Source organism: Dermacentor silvarum, chromosome 8 (genome assembly GCF_013339745.2).
Source record: "Dermacentor silvarum isolate Dsil-2018 chromosome 8, BIME_Dsil_1.4, whole genome shotgun sequence".
NCBI classification, from domain to species: domain Eukaryota; kingdom Metazoa; phylum Arthropoda; class Arachnida; order Ixodida; family Ixodidae; genus Dermacentor; species Dermacentor silvarum.
The window spans coordinates 91,050,435-91,070,633 of NC_051161.1; the positions used below are offsets into that span (position 1 = coordinate 91,050,435).

The 20,199-nt window shown below is 47.0% G+C and overlaps 1 protein-coding gene across 1 annotated transcript in view; it reads right to left on the reverse strand.

Annotated features, from left to right (window-relative positions):
* The window catches only part of LOC125947812 (uncharacterized), a 114,177-nt gene extending 98,398 nt beyond the window's left edge, over positions 1-15,779 (reverse strand). Inside the window, exon 1 of the mRNA XM_049673213.1 lies at positions 15,726-15,779. The gene's annotated coding sequence lies outside the window, so the exon portion shown is untranslated. The remainder of the gene's footprint in view (positions 1-15,725) is intronic.
* Positions 15,780-20,199: the final 4,420 nt, after the last annotated feature.

The following is a 20,199-nucleotide window of genomic DNA, read 5'->3' on the forward strand; positions in this document are numbered from 1 at the left end:
TAGAGGCTAGTGGGGGCGTCTTGGCCAAGTGCGGCGCATTTCCTTGTAAATATACTTGTATACAGCTTTTCGTCTGCGTCTTCCTACGTAACACTACTATAAGAAGCCTAGAAACAATGACACGAAGGATAGCACAGGGGAACTTATTTGTAGTTATTAAATGAATTAAGGAAATGATAAATAAATGGAAATGAAAGTGGATGAAAAAACAACTTGCCGCCGTTGGGGAACGATCCCACGTCCTCGCATTAAGCGTGCGATGCTCTCACCAATTGAGCTACCGCGGCGCCGTTTTCCCATCTACTTTCTGGGGTCAATGAGAAGAAAAACTGCAACCAAAATTTATTTTTTTTTAAATCTGACGTTTCGAAACCCGACTGGCTCCTTCTTTAGAGGTGAGATGGCGTGAGGCGTAGCAGTGCTTATATGCGTTTTTGGCACTCTGACAGGCGCGCAGACACTTTTCGTAGACCTTGAGAGTAAACGACGGGAAGTGCCCCGGATGAATGATTGATGTTACCCGACGTCTTCTAGATGTGCCAGGATTCTGAAACGAGCCGCCGCCAGTGGTTAATTGTTTTCTCTCACTCCAAGACGACAGCGCTGTCGGGGCTAATCTGGTGGTCAAAAAGCTCGCAGTGATCTGCCACAGGACTGCGTCCTCTGTTTAGTTGGCGAAGGTCATTCTTATGGCGACGAATTCTTTCCGGGAAGTTCTTAGTCTCGCCAATATACGACGTTGGGCATTTGGAGCAGGTAATCTTGTACACAATGCCCTGCGCCTATTCTATAGGAGTGCGGTCTTTTGGACGGAGGAGGCTACCGAACGTAGAACGACCCCTGCCCTTTGCAGCAAACGGGCTAATGTCTCGCTAACGCCTCGAACGTATGATGCCGAGACACAGCGCTGTTGGCGAAGTGGTTCGGCAGCCGCTATCTTCTTTTCGTCCTCGTTCCGTCGGCGGATGGCGCGGTGAATAAATGCATTTGTATAACTGTTCATACAAACGTCACGGACTACTGCAGTGTCCTTTTCTTCCTTCTGGAGGTGCGGGGACGAGCAAATTCTTTCGGCTCTCTTGACGAGGCTCCGTACTACGGAAAACCTGTATGTGTCGCTTTTTTTTTTTTTTTCATGCGGAAGGAGAGGTTCGGTCGCTCTCTTTGCACGAGGACACCTAAAAAAGGGAGAGAACCGGAATGTTCGCGTTCCACTGTAAACTGTATAGCCGGCTCTATGAAGTTCAAGTGCGCGGGAAAATTGTCCAGCTCAGATGGCATCACCACGCACGTAGCGCACAAACATTTTTTACTTCGGGGTGTAAGTGAAAAGCGGCCGCTTTTCGATGTACTCCACGGCGAGTGCGGTGACTGCGCCCGAGATTGCGGTACCCGTAGCACTCCGCAATCTTGCGTGCTTTGGCCCTAAAAAATACTTGGATGGAATCTCGCTGACTCGCTCCTCTTCTTTCAACTCTCTAAATCTTCTAAACTTCTAAATTGAGCCTGCTACACAACTTCTTAGATTTTTGTTTTGAAATTGACAAGCTCTTGCATGCAATAAATGCCTTTTTGACTACTTCTAAGGCTTTTTCATTGAACAACTTATGAGACAACATCACAAAGCCACTCCCCTTGTCTGCAAGTAAAACACAAAGCTTATTATCATACACAAAAGATTACACGTTTGACAGGTACCTTTGGTACAGGAAGCTTGCTATGGCTTTAAGCGTCCCCACCGTCCGACAGACAACGCACAGAGTCCTCGCCAAATGCACGCTGGGATACCTGTCTGACAAGGCAGAAAAGTTCCGAGGCTTTACTACTCTCATCATCGAACTTGAGTTCTAAGCCTAGCACCTGTTGCACATCGTGAGGTAAAGTGCCTAGTTGAAGAACATAGACTTTCCCTTGGATGAGGTGCACTTCTCAGGAACGTTCCGACGAAGCTGCTTGAGTTGAAGCTGCCACAGGAACTCTGTGTTTTGGTCAATCAGGATCGAAAACTCTCGAAGCCACCCGCTGACCGTAAGCATGTTGTCGACGGTGCTCAATTGTGTGACAAGAAGTATTCTGTGCAGACGAGCCAGACGGGGCCATTCTGGCTTCTGAATTTATCAAATTCGATTACCATGACTCGCAGACGGTAGGAAGCCTCCGAATGGTGCTCTAACGTATTGTGGCAGAATCTTGTTGCAAATGCGCAAGGAAAGTGACCGTGATTTGCAAACTGCACTAGCGATAAAGGCCATGGTCGCGGATGGGTCACGAGGATTGAGTAGAAAGGGGCCCAATGTATTAGAAAAGCAGTTTACTAACGTGGCTGTTTGGACGTCCAAACATTGAAGCTTTTGGCGCTCAACAAGACTAGAACGAGAAGTAGGCACGAAACACGAGCGCTGACTTACAAGAGTTTATTTTATTGCGATAGCAATTATATGGACACTCCAAAGCAGATTTCTGCCGTCGGCGTCGCCGTCGCCGTTGCCGTCGCCGTCGCCGTCGCCGTCGCCGTGAGGTTCCGTATGACGTCAATGGAGATGAAATCGTCGCCGCGCGCCGCCGAACGCTGTATGTGCGAGTGAAAGGGCGCGAGAGACGCGCGCTTTCACGGGGAGTGAACGCACGGCGGAGAACAAACGCGCGTTCTGTGCCGTGCTCCCTTAAGGGCTGCAGAAGTAGGCGTCTCTTTCCTCCTTTACAATCACCATATATGTAGAGCAAACGCGCCTTCTTCTGACGCACGAAAGGCCGCGGGGGGGGGGGGGGGGGGGGGGGCAGGGAAGGGAGGCGACGTTTAGCTGCGGCACCAAGTGCCTATTTATATCAGAGGCTCCGGCAACAGTCACCAACGCCGCACGCATTTTGTGCGAACGCGGGCAAAACGCCGACGGCGTCGACAACAGTGCTGTGTGTTGCCGGTGCTGCTGCATGTCCAAGTTTGTACAGCGGATAAAACTACTATCCTTACTCCGTATAGCTCTCTACTAAGTTGCTATCGCAATTGATGCTTCGCCTTTCGGGTGAAACTGCGACAACCTTTTTAAGTACGTGATCATATATATAGACGAAACCTTGTTCCACATCACACATGCGCAGCCTGCAGAAATTTTTACACCGAAGCTATTAAGTATCACGTTCCAGGAGATCATGCCCGCGTGTGGAAAAGCCACGTGACCTAGCGAGAGAGGAGAAGAAAAGAAGAGCTCAACCCTGTGATAATGTTGTTAGAGGGTGCAGATGAAAAGGAGAACGGGGAGGGGAGTTGGGGTATGTCGCGCCGTCCACTACTTGCGTTGGAGGGGGAGAGCGTGAGACGTGCCAACCAATGGCGGTGTACGAAAAAAGTAGGTCAACGGAGGAGTGGGCTGTGACGAGTTCACGTTAGCGTTGGTTGTATATACGGAGCTTTGGTCACAGACTCTTGTCTGGCAACATCGTAGAAAAGCGTGAGGAAAGCGCTAAGAACGCCGTCGCCCATGGACGCCGACGCGTCCCATCCCTCGCAACGCGCTATAGGAACGCCGTCACCCATGGAACGCGAAACAGTTCTTTCAGAGCCGGGCATTGTATAGTCATCGTCTAAGTGTTAAAAATACCTCATTGTGCTACTCACAGCCGGCACCGAAGCCTCTTTCCCGAGTACGTAGCGAAGTGGTCGGTTTACCATTTTGTAGCCAAATTCAACATAGCAAATCCCCGATATAGCTAAACTCCTACATCACAAATCCCACCAGAGCCCCAGCTTCGCTTGACTTCCCGCTTCACAGAGTGGAAGGGCTCTGACTTTTTGTCATCAAGCAAGTACTATAGCTCCTTGCGAGAAAGAGCGATAGATGGTTTTGCCACACAGGTATCACCTAACCGGCCTCTCATTTCCGCCTCGATAATTTCGCGGGTCAATTGACTGCTGCTTCTGCTGACAATTGTACAGGCACGATAGAGTGGAATGCACGTGAGCTTTTCATTTGCTTCCTTCCTTTGCATGTTTATCATGCCTGCACAACTTAATTGTCGTTACATCGCCATTGTCATACCAGTGTCATCATCCCATCGTAGTCATGTCATTGCCCTGACACCTTCATCGTCATACCATCGCCATCCTTTCAGCACCTTCACTCCATTTTGAGGCCATCGTCATAACGCCGTCGTCGTGACGTCATCGTCGTCAATGCACTATCTCTATATTGCCGTCGTTACGTCATCATCACGCAGTCATGGTTGCTCCATCGTCATCATCTCGTTGTTGTCATGCCGTCGTAGTTACACCCTCGTCATCATTCCAGCACTGTCATTTCATTCTCGTTACGCCATAATTGTCTGTTCTATCATCGTCATTCCGTAGCGGTCATGTCATCATCGTAAATGCACCGTCTCTATATTGACTCGTGTACTTATCTTTTATCCAGAGACTGCATTTCACCCGCTAACAACTTATGTTATCGCTCAGCGCAAAATGCGCCGGCATTAAGAGGAAGCTTTAGCTCGGGCCCAACTCCGATGCTGCCTATTCAAGTACATTTAAAACGCAGAAACGCTTTTCTGAGATAACCCCTGAACCGATTTTAATGAAATTTGTTGCATTTGAGAAACTTAAATTGCTGTGACTGTTGGAAGCGGAATTTGGATTTAGAGCCTGAATTTTTTCATAAGAATGTCCAAAAATTAAAGTTTATTCTCTCTCTCTCTCCAAAAATTCGTAAATCTGAAAAAAATTGAAGCACGAAGTTTACAAACTTGTAGATTGATCTGCACCTAAAAAAGATATCGCAGTTCTGTTAACTGCATCCACTAAATCATCCAAAGCGGGCAAACTTGATGTGTAAAATTTATATCTTGCGTGCATTTTTCACATCGTTTACAAGTGTTTTGCAAAATCTCCACTCACATATTACTCGTTCTTTTTTTTTGAGCGCCACGTGTAATAGAATAGTTTTGTCCGCTTCAGATGTACTATCAGGTGTAATCGACGGAACCATGAGGAGGAGGAATAAACTTTTATTGTGGAACCAGCATTTTATGATGACCGGGCCTAAGCCTCCCATGAGGGGACGTCGAGGGCTTGCCTCGCCGCCGCCTCACGGGCGTGCTGGGTCGCCCAGGTTTGGTCGTCGAGGGCGGAGCTCCGCAGAGCCTCAAGCAACCTCGACGAGAGGGTCGTGGTGTTAATTTGTGTGTACTGTGCTGGGCACTCCCACTGCATATGCGGAAGCGTAGCCGGGTGAGTGCCACAGCACCGGCAGTTGGGGGTACTGCAAACTTCAGGAAATATAAGATGGAGGCGGGCGGGTGAAGGGTACGTATTTGTTTGTAGCAGACGCAGGCTGATAGCCTGCACCCGGCTGAACTTGGGGTGAGGTGGGGGGAAGGTTCGGCGACGAAGGTAAAATGCCTTAACGAGATCATTATAAGTAGTCAGATTGTCCCTGGTGTCCAACTCGTCTCCAGTGTCTCCGGCGCGGTTGACTAGGCCTCGCGCAATGGAGTGGGTGACCTCGTTGAGGTTGGCGAGGTGTGGGTGGACAGGGCCCGCATGGGCAGGGATCCATGTCAGGGAGATCATGCTGTCTTTAGAGTGTGGTGCCTGGCGGAGGATACGAAGAGCTTGAGGAGAAATACGGCCTTTGCTGAAGTTAGTGATGGCTGAGCGAGAGTCACATACGATGGTGTGACAGGTGGGATCTAGAGTGCATGGCCAGGGCGATGGCCACTTCTTCCGCCGTTTCGGCAGTGGGGGTAGTGACGCTGGAGGCGTGGTGTAGGACTCCATCACGTGTGGCGACGACCACAAATCGTGTGCCATGGGAACATTAGGCTGCATCAACAAATGTGACGCCAGGTACATGAGCAAGGGCTTTTATGATAGCTCCGGCCTGAGCTTGGCGCCGGGCCGTGTTATATTCAGGGTGCATATTTCCAGGGATAGGGTCTGTGTGGACCCAGCTACGGATGTCAGTCGGGATTGATTGTTTGGGGCCCTGTTGCTGATGGTAAGTGAAGCCAAGCGTGGATAAAATAAAGCGTCCCGTTTCAGTAAGGGTGAGCCGTTCAAGCTGAGAACGTTGTTGGGCTTCAATGAGTTCGGCAAGGGTGTTGTGAACTCCTAGTTGGTTGAAGAGTTCAGTACTGCTGTAATGCGGGAGGCCAAGTGCTTGCTTGTACACCCCTCGTATGAGGGTGTCGAGCTTGTTTTGCTCAGCCCGGTACCAGTTGAGGTACGCAGAAACGTAGGTAATGTGGCATATGACAAAAGACTGCACGAGGCCGAGAAGGCTTTCTTCTTTGAGTCCCCCTCGCCGGTTGGAGATTCGTTTAAGAAGGCGTAGGGTGTTTTGAGATTGGGCGCAGATCTTATTGAGAGCCAAGTCATTGGAGCCGTTGGTAGAGATGGTGAGACCGAGGACCCGGATACTAGGGACGTGTGGTATAGGACTGCCATCTTGAAGGCGTAGAGTGATAGAGTCACAGGGTCGGTGATCAGATTGGTGTTTGGGAGGGCGTCCCTAGAGAAGAAGCTCCCATTTAACAGCGAATTCATTAAGTCAGGTTCCTTGGAGATAGGCTTCGACCGTGTCAATCGCCGTTTGGAGGGCTGACTCCACTTGACCATCACTGCCTCGGTACGCCCAGATGGTGATGTCATCGGCGTAGATGGTATGGTTGATATTGTCGACTCGTTGTAGTTGCTGGGCAAGGCCAATCATGACTAAGTTAAAAAAGCATGGGAGAGATAACTGAACCTTGCGGGGTGCCTTTGCTGCCAAGGGGAAGCAGATCTGATCGTAAATCCCCGGCCGAGAGGGTGGCCGTGCTATTGCAGAGGAAGTCATGGATGTAATTGTAGGATCGCTCTCCCAGGTAGAGGTGGGAGACCTGGTCAAGGATGGCTTTATGGGAAATACTGTCAAAGGCTTGAGTGAAGTCGAGTCCGAGGATGGCTTTCGTGTTACGGGAACGGTCGTTTAGTACTTGATGTTTGAGCTGCAACATAGCGTCTTGAGTAGAAAGGTGAGGGCGAAATCCAATGATGGTGTGGCAATAGATAGAGTTGTCTTCGAGGTGTGTGTTGATGCGTGCTAAGAAGGCGTGTTCCATCACTTTGCCTACGCACGAAGTGAGGGAGATGGGCCTTAGGTTGTTGAGGCTGGATGGTTTGCTAGGCTTTGGGATTAGGATAACGTTCGCAGTCTTCCAGGCAGCTGGGATGGCTCCATTGCGCCAGCAATCGTTGATGTAGTCAATTATATGGGACACGGACTCGTCATCGAGATTGCGAAGGGTTTTGTTAGTGACCCCGTCTGGGCCTGGAGCAGAACGACCGTTATGCTTGCGAAGAGCAGCATGTATTTCAGATACGCTGAAATCGGCGTCTAGTGTAGGGTTAGGATTACCGATGTAATTTCTGTGTGGACTGACTTGTAGTTTTCTTTATTGCAGAGTTGCGGAGTTGTAAACACGATAGTTTTGTTTTATGAGAATTTGCGATTTTCGCAAAATTGTATTAAAAATTGGCAACATAAATTAAAAATTCGCAAGCAACAGTCACTAGGTTTTAACGTCTTCTTTTAAATGCAACAAATATCATCACATTAGGTGCAGTGGTTGCCAAAAAAGACGGTTTCTCCTTTCCCATTTATTTAGATTGGCACTCCCGACCTATACCTTCCTCTTAAGGGCCCCTTGTCGCAAGAAATCCGGTGTCGGCGTCCCGCGTCAGCCCCGACCATCTTGTGAGCGACTAATCATTCCTAACCATGTATACCGAATCACGCAAGCCATCCGCGTGGCGTAGAGGCGATACTGAACTAATTCAATTTCTCAAAGTAAAATTTGTCAGAAAAATCATGAAGTACAACTTAAAATCCAACCTACAGACATGATAGCTTCGGATTGTAATTTGGATATAGGAGAAAACATAATTCTGTTACACGGAAACTCAAACACAAACCCCTTTTCCAGCGTTCCTACCATTCATAGAGCGGCGTGCCGCGCTCTGTTCCTTGCAACAACACCATCCAGATGGCGCTCGCCTCCGCGCGCCGCTGCCGCGGAGGCGAAGGTGGAGAAGAACAAGGAAATTCGCAGTTGCCGGGAAGGTTGAAAAGCAGTCAGAGTTGTATGAATTCTATCGCGTTCCACTCTTAAAAGCGACGCTTAAGCTTCCTCCAAATTTTTACACTTGCTCGAATGTTATCGTTGATTCTATCTGTTCTGTATGTTCCCACCGCACCTTGTTTAATCAGATTGTATGCGCGACATGAATTGCGTAGTACTTTCTTGAAGGCGCGCGGGCACCAGCGCCTTCAACGAGTCATGTATAAAATCCGACGCGCTTGACCCGGAGAAAGATTTTCGATGATCGCCGACTTGGCTTGCCGCTATCGTTGTGCTTGAGTGTTACTTGCTTTGCTGGGCACAAGTTCACTCAATAAAAAGTTAAATTTGTAACTCATAGTTTTGACACTGCGTCGTTCTTCACCGCCACTACAACGCGATAATATCACCCTTTCGATTAGCATGGTAAAGTTACATTTGAGTAGCCTTGAACAACATTTTTGTATAGCAAAATAGGCCATTTATATTGTTACGGGGAGAAAAAGACACTTGGCAATAATATGTTGCAAAAGAGCACTTTTATCTCATTAGATACTTTACGCAAGCAGTGTCATGCCACACTTAGTAAATGATTCGCCTCATCGAGCCAATAGCTATCCGCTCCTAAATTAGGCGGTTTTGCTTGACTATGGTGGTGGTGGTGGTGGTGGTGGTGGTGGTGATGATGATGATGATGATGATGATGATGGTGATGGTGATGGCCATCAACTCTGGCACGTTGAGCTCTTTCACTTTTGCTTTCTTGCTTCTATTCATAGACATTTGTGTATAAACGCAATGCATCCCTCTCCAGCGAGTGATAATCAGTGCCACCGTACCAAAGTTTGCAAGCATTACAAGGAACGGTGTAGTTAGCTAATTAATAAAAAAAGCTTATCAGTAAAAGGCTTCTCCGTTCTACATGTTTTAAGAAGGGGGAATTCCAGTCCGTCAACCCAGTGGCAATTGCAGAAATGGTTGGCTTACTGTTTTCCAAGTAAATACTTTAATATGCAAGTGTTGAAAAAAATGTTGTATGTGCACCAAGTGCGTGGGATTCGGAACACATGTAAGCCTCGTATATGTATCCACAAATATATCCGACGAAGAAACGATGGTGAACGACAAACACCGTGTAAGAAGCAAGAAAAGCTTAGATTTAAAATTTTAGCATGAAATTTAATATAGCCTGGCCATTAGGAACAATTACCTGTATTATATTTAGTTTGTATAATGTGTTTTAAATTTTCTTGCATGCGAATTACTTAAGTCCGCTTCACTCACCACTCCGATCTGGACCGGTCGATGTAATCCACAACTGTAAGGTACGGAGATGTGCTATTAACCATCTCCATTGTGATGCATGTCGAGTTTATACCAAAGAGGGGGTCCGTTTTTTCAGACAGGATATACTTCACTGGTTTTTCAACTTTTAACAACTACAGAGAAGGAAACAAGAAGACGAGGAAATGTTTACAAGGTTGCCCTACGCTCGCGTGACATTCGTTATCACCATCGGTCTATTCGGCACAATGTTGGCGCAGCTGCCCTTAGGATATTATAAAACTGCTCAGACTAGCAGTTGTGGCTCTGTGTGGTAATAGCTATTTAGCCTGCCAAATCTGTTTAGCAAAGGTAGATAACCAGGTGAGTTTGTAAGATGGACATCTTTGCGTGACTTTTTAGTGGCTAAACATGTGAATTGTTCAGGTTTTAGTACATTGTGATGACAAAAAAGTCTAGCAAACCGCAAGTACGTGAGAAAGTACAGACAGAGGTGATCATCAAATATTTGGTTAGTATTTTCGCATCGAAACAAATATATATGTTGGGGCTTTACGTACATCAAAACGTATATCGCCATCTCCCAACAAGCCTGAACATGTGTGACAGAGAAATATAGTTTAGTTATTGTGAAGAAGAAGAGGCGCTATTTTCTGCAACCATTTAGGGCTCAGCGCCTGCTCCTCTGTCTTTCCATCTTGATAAGCGTTTCTCGTTCTCTCTCGAATTTGTCCCCAAGAGGAAGCAATTTCACGAAAACCAAGAACTTAACGTGTTTACATACAAGCGCTAGTGACTAGGTCATGGTGTTTTTATCTGTTATTAAGAAGACAGCGTAACGACGAAGAACGACGTAAAGGGATAACAACTTCTACTAATTTACTAAATAACGCATATCGCTAAGTAGCACGATCAAAGCTTGTTGCACAGAAAAATTTTTTTAATCTAAGGACTCTTAACCATAAAGCTGCGACTGCAAATACAGTTCCACTAGATTATTGATATCTATCTTGCTTCTGATGCCATCGACGTACGTGATCTTAATCATGCATCACCGTTTCAGGCGCACGTTGATGAACTTTCACTAGAAAGGCGCAGATGCCCTGCGTTTCAATTTGGTAGAGTGTCTGAGCCAGTCTGTTGAGCCACGGCTTTGAGGCGCCATTCGGCATGCGCTCTGTGGAGGAGTAAAGAACGAAAGATAGGTAGGGAAGTCAACCAGATGCCTGTTTGGTTTGCCACATGATGGCTGTTGCCCATCGATATTACGGTGCACACCTTCGCGTCTTCTTCTGCAATTTCTTCTGTTGTTTTATTGCGATAGCAATTATATGGACACTTCAACCGGATTTCTGCCGTCGGCGTCGCCGTCGCCGTCGTCGTCGCCGTCGCCGTGAGGTTCCCTATAGACTAAAATCTTCGCCGCGCGCCGTATGCCCGAGCGGAAGCGTGCGGGGACGCGCGCTATCACGGAAAGCGAACGCGCTCATCTCCCACGCGCAAGCAAGGAAGCAGGAAGCCAGCGCCGGTGGGAGCGGGGGGGGGGGGGGGGGGGGGGGGGCGCACTTCTATTCTGCCAACAACCGCGCTCGTCGCTCGTCCGCACCGTCTCTTATCTCCACACGGCTCTGACCTTTATGCGCCGTGAATTCGCCGCTCAGTTTCCGTTGAAGCGATAGACCGCACGTACCTTCGCCCGCTGCGGCGTATGCTTGCTGCCAGCGTTTTGACAGTCGTTGTCTGCAGTCATTCAGTGTGATCTATTCGTGTTTGTTTGTGCGCGCTCACACCACGCTTGTTCATTCAGTTAGTAATAGTCGGGCCACATTTTCCAACGCACGCTACACATGCAATGCTGCCCGGATCGGCAGTGCAGCGCTACAGGTGTGTCCCTTCGCACGCGCTGCCCACGGGAAGCGCTTCTCATCAACACCACCGTTTCACACGCGCCTTCTCGTGGTCATCGAGTCTCTCTTCATGTCGGTGTATACTTACGCCGCAGCACACCTGCTTACTTAATCAGCTCATGTTTACTACAATTCATATTGCTACCAAAGCCGCTCACCTTACTTCGTATGACATTGTTGTGTTGCTATCGCATTCATTGCTTCGCCCTTAGGGCGAAACTGTGACATTTTTTTCTTTGCATGATTGGATATATGACATACAAGGGGCTTCAGAAAACATGACACAATCAATGCAGATGCCGAATGTAACCATCTACCCCGCAAGTCGTTATAAATATAGAGGAATGTATGACATATAAGAGGTTTCAGACAACAGGTTTGAGGAAACCGTGCAAACAATAAGTATAAGTTAAAATAAGAACAGCGCGCTGAACAGGGACAAACGAAGAAAGACACACACGTTCGTTTGTCAACGAAACGCTCCCTTGTCCCTGCACCTCATGCTGTTCTGGTAAAGCTGTTTAAGCCAGCCGTAAAAAAGTGTGCGTTTCACGAAATTGTCATCATCGCCATTGGCTCGAGCGTCGCCGTCTTCTTCCGCAGCTGGCTCAATCGCACCCTTCGGTTAGCGCTCGAACTCGTGGTTGCTTGGGCTAGTTGGTAATCCATGGTAAAAAACTATATCCAGCGTGCAGGACAGGAACAGAGGAAGACGAAACGCACTGCGCTGTGTGTGTGTCGTCTCTCAGCCATTGTCCTTCGCACTGTACATCGTTTTTTACTGTTTATTCACTATAGGCAACACTATAGAAATATATTTATTCTCCTTTTGCTGACATTGTGAGCAATGTAAGCATTCAGGAGTCAAGCATGAGCTTCAGATATATCGTACTCTTCCGTTGAGTACGCGGATAAGCGCGCACTGCGGGGCGGTTCAGGTGAAAAGCGCAGCAGCGCCACCTGCCGGTTTCTGTGCAAACGACCTCGGCTCCTGGATCACCCTCGTCCCACTACCCCTATCTAGTTCACTATACTTTCGGCATCCCACCGTCTATTTAGAATGACGTGGTGAAGTTATGTAGCTTGGCATGACCAGAGTTCCAAGTGCCGGGGAAGCGCGCACGGAGCACCCAGCGAGATGTATTCGCGCACGTTTGAGCCTACAATCAGCCTCGGAAGTCAGTTGCATACTTCTAATTCACTTCACGAATGTGACTTTACTGCAGCATTCTCACTTTAATTCTAAGCTGTGGTTTAGCAGCAATGTCTAGTTACGAAACATATCACGATCCCAGACGCGCGGGTACTGTTCTGCTACGGAATAAGTTGTGCTAGCTGTTTATTTGACACGCGTTCACGATCTTATCTGTAGACACATTGCGCGTCAACCTCGTTTGTTGGACGTGGTTTCCGCCCATTAATAAAATAGTTTTGGTTAGTTATAACAGCAGACTTGTCGAGTTGCCGAGTGGCCGGCTGCACACTACGCGAGCGTTCGAAGCAATGGTAGCTGCTGGATTGTGCATATCTTATAGATCGCAGGGACCGAGCATACGGCATAATCATACTCAATCTCGTGGAAATTCTGTCCTTAAAAATTTCTGTCGCATTCTTCTTATGCGAACTCTTTTGGGTATTACTACTTTACAGGGCAAAGAGGCTAATGTCGAAGCACAAAGCTTATGTGTACTATCATGGAGGTTTCCCAAACGCAGTGATCGTTGTGTTGAACCACCTCCTCAGTCACATTCAGGAGGATAACGTAGAAATAGTATAGTAGACTTAAAATGCGTGAAAACGATGCCCGTGGCTGACGCAAATATTCTATAATGATTGGCGCTCAGATTGGCGCTCAGATGCAAAGATGCGCCGTACACGGGCGCTCTTAAGTTTGAATTCCTACTCCAAGCATTTCGACAGTGAGAAGGTTTGCCAGTACACGCTAGCAATCGAGACACCGCTGCTCTTAGTCGAGTGGAAACCGATTCAGCCAATATAGTTCACAAGACGCACCCACACCGCGGCTGATAAGGCAGGTCACATTTTTACGCAGCCAAGAGAAATTTCCGCATACTGTCGTTACTGCTGTACCAAAAAGCTACAGTGGTTGCCCGACGACCTTGTATGAACTGACATCAAGTAAATTTCTCGGAGAACGAGCTAAAGTGTCCCCGAATTGTTCCGCAGCACGCAACAGCAACACATTTAAGCAGCACCGCGCCGGCTCGCACAAGCCAGAGAACAATTAAGTAAATTTTAAACTAAAATAGTTAAATAAAGAAAGTACTTAAACAAATTAGGCTTACAAGAGCTTGTCCAACGTTAGCTGGAACACACTATATCACGTACAATGAAAGAGACGGGAAACTGAATCGTACGACCCGCCGCTACTTATGCTAATTCATGACAAGCGGTCATACGCGTTCTAGCATTTGCGAACATGTTTGCTTTTTGAAAAAGTGCCTCAGAAACTAGCATGCGATGCGGGCGTTTTATTCTTCCTTATATTCATAGAATGCCCTGCGGGATAATCAGTGACACTGTTACGGCTCGGCTCTGTGACGAACATTCCATATCGCGCGGCCAAAACAAGGACGACAGTCGGGACGTCAAAAACGACGAGGAGCCTCACGAGTGTAAAATGTAGGCTCCCTAGTAAAATGTGACCGAGCGTGCCCGCTAGCGTCGGCGTCTTTGTGTGCGCTGGTATACCCTAGCGTTCTCCCGTTTTCTATGACTCGACTAGTATGGCGAAGTTAAGCACCAACGAGTCGACTGCATCCGATCCCTGCGTTCCCTGAGCGAGATTAGTGCCGAGAAGCTATAAAGAAGCAGCGCGCATGATGACCGGAGGCGTCCACTACGTGGACGCCTCCGGTCATCACCCCGGGGGATGGTACACGGCGGCGGTAGTTCACAACAGCAACACAGTTAATGGCCTCACCGTTAGAGCCCGTAATGCAACATACTTGGAAGAAGACGCCATCGCTCTCGCGGCTTCACATTCCGATTCAAAATACATAATCACCGACTCGCGAGGGGCCTGTCGGAACGTCGAACAAGGCTGGACCCCCTTTATAGCCTATCATATCTACAGAAAATGCATACGGGATACGGACTCCGCACACCGTTACCTTATATGGTGCCCTGCTTAGACAAGCGGCTGTAGCCCGGACAGATGTTTATAGTGCTGCAAGTGCTACTGTGCTGTGCCACCTGTGACCGATTGTGATTGTGTATCTGTGCTCCTTTCTTTCTCTATCTCTACTTTCCTGTCACTTTACCTCCCCCTCCCCTCTCTTCCCAGCGTAGGGTAGCAAACCGGATCTTCCCATCTGGTTAACCTCCCTGCCTTTCCCTTTCTTCTCTCTCTCTCTCTCTCTGCTCATCAGGGGTTAGCAAGAAACGAGGCAGCAGACGCAGCCGCCCACGCTCTCTCTCACCAGGCTGATTTCTCCTCCCCACCCGATCAGGAACCCTATTTTAATCCGGCCTATACCTTTAAAGATATTACAATATACTATCATGACAGTCATCGCCTTTACCCTCGCCCATGTAAACGCCTTAGGAAGGAGGATGAGCGGCTCTTTCTCCGCCTTCTAACCAATACTTTGTTGTGCCCGGCATGTTCTAAAACATTTTGACCCCTCCTTTAGCGGCAACTGCCCACACTATGGTGTGGTGTCTTCGGACACCTATCACATGGTGTTTGTCTGTCCCTCCAACCCGGCCATCCCTCCCATCCCCAACCCAACCCGGGAGGACTGGGAGGCGACCCTGCTCGGCTGCCACGACTTATAGGCCCAACAAGCCTTAGTTTGGCGCGCCCGTGCGGCGGCTACCGCCACTGGATCCTGAACTAGGGACCTCCACCCAGTATTTGTAAGGACCAGTCCCTTACGGGCTGGTCCAAGCATTCCTCCTGTCCCTCCATAGCCAAATAAATGTTTTCACCACCACCACCGCCGCCGCGTGCGGAGGCGAAGTTGGACAAAAAGGCTGCAGTTGCCGGGAAGACTGATAAGCAGCCAGGGATCATTGAATGCTATCGCGTTCCACTCTTAAAGGCGAAGCTTAAGCGTCCTCCAAATTTTTCTCTAAGGTTACGGGGTACGATGCCCGATTTCAGGAACCAATCTACACCTTTCAGGATTCGACACGAAATGTCTAGTGCATCTCCTTGAATCGCCAAATAAGAACTGCATCCCGGCATGTGAAGTCCAGCGCCGCTGGGTAACATGAAAAAGTTCCGTCTATAGCGTGAAACTGGACGGCAATATCACTTTATGCTTACATTTGTCGCGTCGACAGGCGAATCCCCGGCGGGGCATCTGTGAAGTGTGTCATACAGCACCAATAAAAAGCTAAAGCTTGACAGGAACCGCATATTCCTTCTCTCTCTCTCTCTCTCTCTCTCTCTCTCTCTCTCTCTCTCTCCACGCAGCCAAGGGCAGTTTCACTGATGTTAGGAAGAGAGGCGTCACAAGCTTATACGTGGCAGGACTGACATCCGTATCCTACCGTGACAACGTATATAACAGCATAACATTTACCATATTCGCAGAATCGATGCTGTTTACAAAAGACGCCATTAGTGATACTGCTTGACGTTACTCATGAGTAATAGTGGCATCGTAAAGGTTAAATGACAAGCTTTTGCAACAACAACCACATGAAACATTTTCTTTTTCAATACGAGCATGCCAGTAGTAATTAAAGCGGACAGCTGGGCTATTGGTAATATCGACATTTCATGCATTTCCACCGCTTTAAAGAAATCGGAAAAAAATTTGAGGAAAGACGAAAGGGGACAGGTGGGACGCTGGTCTTCAACTGATTGATACATGTTATCGCGTTCTTTTATTGACAATGTGATCCGTCTGATTGACAAGGACCGTTCAATTCCTGAAGTTTTTTTGTTTTTTCATTCAAAAAGAAAACGTTAAATGTGTCAGCACAGTTTCCATCGCGTTGTCAATGAAAGAACGCGATTACTTGCGCGTATCAAAACCTGTCTGCCAAGATCCAAGCATTTATGATAAGTGGCTTCAAGCATGCGCTACAATTCATGTACCACCGTCTGTTGGTGCATGATCAGTGAACTTGTATCTATATTGTTACGTAGGAAGACGCAGACGAAAAGCTATATACAAGTATATTTACAAAGAAATGCGCCGCACTTGGCCAAGAAGCCACAGCCCGCAGTAGCCTCTAATCTTCGTCGTCGTCTTCACACTGCTCGCCTCTTCGTCAAGGCAAATACTGTTCCGTAGCAATATATATATATATATATATATATATATATATATATATATATATAGTGCAACAATATCACTTGAGGACCAGCGTCCTACCTGTCCTTTCGTCTTTCCTCTTCTCTTAATTTGTCCTATTTCTTTCAAGCGCTACAAATGCATGAAATGCGCATAGTACATTTTTTTTACTCATTCGAACTACGAATATTCGGAAACAGTCCATTTGATTTAATGTGCATACAAAATATTTTTATATAGAATTTATTTTAATATTTCCGTTAGAACCAAAGTGGCAGGAGGGATGGGTGGCGAGAGGAATGTACGGCGGGTTGGAAAGTGCTTAAATTTGAATGCTGCAATTTTCTTTCTGTGATCGTTTTTATGTTTGCAAACCTCTCAATAATGGTAGTGGATTAGAGAAATTATTGCATACTGTGCGCAGCATAAAAAAATGCTCCGCGTATGCCTGCTAAATAACCGAATCCCCTGCTCAGCAATAACGCTCTCTAATTAAAGAAAACATTTAGCTCAACACAGACCATTAAAGATCGACTTATTTAAACCTTGCTTGCCTTGATAGGGGACATTCGAAGCAACCGGTAGATATGTGCACCTGGCATTAGGTTTTTTTTTTTTTTTTTTTTTTTTTTTTTTTACTATGGCCACATTCTCATACTTAAAGGTACTGTGGATGAAGGGCCTGAATCAAATAAGAATCGCGAATAACAAAGTTTTGTTCATGATTTAGAATATTGAATTAGAGCATATCTTTAGTTTCAACTGATTATGCGCTGTACTTAATGTATTGTTTCTAAAACGTCATCCAAACCGAGATGATTTAATTATTCTATTCCAATGTTCTTCCTTATCGTGCTTCCTCAGCGGCCCGAGCGGCGCTCCTCCCACGTGATATCCGGGGTCGGCTGGCTGTGAAGGGTGGATGATAAGAAAGGAATACAAAGGATCGAAATGAGTACTTACTCTATGCCGACCCAAGTTTTGTTAGCGTTAGGCAATATTGTTAACTACTGCCAATGTTGCTGCCTGTCTGCAATGTTTGGCCAATGTTGCCAAACATTGCCAATGTTGTTAACTATTAGGCAATGTTTGGTCATGAGGTCGACATCACGCTGTGAATAGGCCTTATTTGCCAGTCAGCGTCCGTGCACGAATAAATCTACTGGCGCGTCCTTGCTGGCTTTGGAGCACGTCTTTAATTGAAGCATTTGGAATATCTGGAGGCGTTCCACTATTCATTTTGACATGTGTTTAAGTGTAATAAATCAAAAGTGGACCACATGTGTTATACAGAGATGTAATAATGTAGGTTCATAACTTGGTCTTGGAATAACCGGCTCTTAATTACGTAGGCTATTTTCCCGTGTATTTGCAGTAAATAAACGACAGTGTCATTGACGACCACAACGACAAAACTGTCCTATAAAAAATGTGCTAATGTTTTCGAACGAGCCCCCAAAACACTTACTTTTTAATAATAATTCAAAAGAAAGAAAGAACATAAATATTATTTATTATTCTATTTTCACACAAAAGAGATCGCAGCGACAGCAGCTGATTAACGAGGGCGCCTCGGGTTCATTAGTAGACTTTCGCAAGCTAAAAGGAAGCGGCCTTTCACACGTCCTTACGTAGCTCAGCACACGACGTCAATTTCTTTGCAGATGTTAGCCCGACACTAGCGAGTGACAGCATCAAAATTTCTGTGCAGCGCATACATGATGGCCACATGACCAGTTGGGTGATCTCATTTTTCAAAACGAACAAATCCAAGCGAAGAAGGTGGCTAATTGAAATGAGATAATTGGCACGGTAAGAATATCATAAGCGAGTCACGCGTCTCTGAAAATGTCACCCATCTTACTTCGTCACATCGAGTGACTCTGGCCGGCGAAGAAAACAAAATGGGAACTCTGAGCGCGCTGTTGGCATGGCTGTTGCGTGTCTGCAAGTTGCAGCGTTTATTTGCGGGCACGTAACGCGTACGCCCAACTCAGTGGTTGCGTATGGAAAGAGCGGTGGGGATACGCCTATACTTCGAGGAACATCTGCACCTCGATTCACGCCATGGAGCAAATGAAAGATGGGAATACTTTTGGGAGTGGAATAAAATTCCAAATCGTATCTCGAAAAGAGCTTTGTTGGAACCCATTCAGCTATAGGCTGTCACTAGTGCTTCTTTCTATCACGCATACACACACGTCGAGAACAATCGACGGTTTCGAGACAAACGCGTTCAATAACAAGAATGTCCCCATAATTGACGTTTCTGACTGAAAGCAGCCCCGATATTTATAAAGGCGACACCTGCCCTTCAGTGGCGGTCAGTGGTTCAGCAGAACTGTTCATCCCACTGATCTGTACTATGTTTTGCTATAGATACCGCTTGGCCGCTCGCTGAGCCGGTCGCAGGTAAAGCCAGCGGAAGTGTGGTGTCGCGTGGCAGCTTGTCCCAAAGCAGGGCGTACGCTGCACTAGTATTACTAGCGCGTGCAGTCAGATATTCTTGCGGCCGTAACAATTCCTTCTTCGTGGTTTGCCGGTGTTTAATTTTGTTATCTCCGCCTGTCTAGTAAGAGCTTTTACGATAATCTGAATCTGCATGCGACAGTTTGTTCTTACATGAAGCTTTTTCTCAATCACCAGTGATTCCAGCACGCGCCGCTCACGTTAGCGACGCTGTCGGCGCTACTACGGGAAATTCTGGACGTCTTTCCAAAAGACTTCTCCAGCCTGCTTCGGTAGTTTACGGCACAATAATCAGGTATCTTAGAGGAAGAAACGAAGAAATACTGAACTCCCGTGCACAGGAAATGCCGCTGTAAAGTCGCCAAGCGCCAACTTCCGGGAGAAGGTTGGCTTCAGTCGAGGACGCTCGATGCGCTATGCAGCCCCTATAGCAGAGATAAGTGGTTTATCCAGAAATTGGCCGGGCGTGGGGGGGGGGGGGGGGGGTAATTGCATGAGATCGAGTGGTCTGACCCATCACATCACTGTAAGACAGGAAGCAAGAAGCCGAAGCTCTTCTACAAAAATTACTAGAATACTAGAGGGAACTCTACCGTTGCGATTTTTCCGCTACCGTGTAAATCTTTCTACAAAAATTATAAAAGCCTAGAGGGAACTCTACCGTTGCGATTTTTAAGTTAGCGTGGGAATGATGGGTAGTATGTCGATTTGTCTAAACTTCGCGCTTCAGGGTGGTGTTATTTGTTAGGCTTTATCTTTCTTAAAATTTTAAGCAATCATAGTTCCTTAAACAGATAGAGGAAGGCAATAAGCATTTGCGCACATGTATAATCACTGCGAATTGTTGCATTTAATCATGCCTGTCAACAGCTCTACCGAATTATTCGTAAAGTGTACCAATTTAAATTCGTTCTACGATTTTACGAATGTTTCGTCAAGTTTTACGAAAAATCTATTTCGTTGACGAAAAAGTTATAAAAAAGGTGCCGAATAATGTAGTGTCGCATAATAACTGTGGGGCTCTCAAGGCCTCCTAGATCGGGCGGTTATGCTTCCAGCAAGTTTATTCCGACACGTTATTCCTGAAAGTGACAAAATTGGCAATAGCAATGACGCTGAAAAGGGCAGGGCTAACAAAGAGCAATGCGTTGCTTTTCAATCTCCGCGTTCTG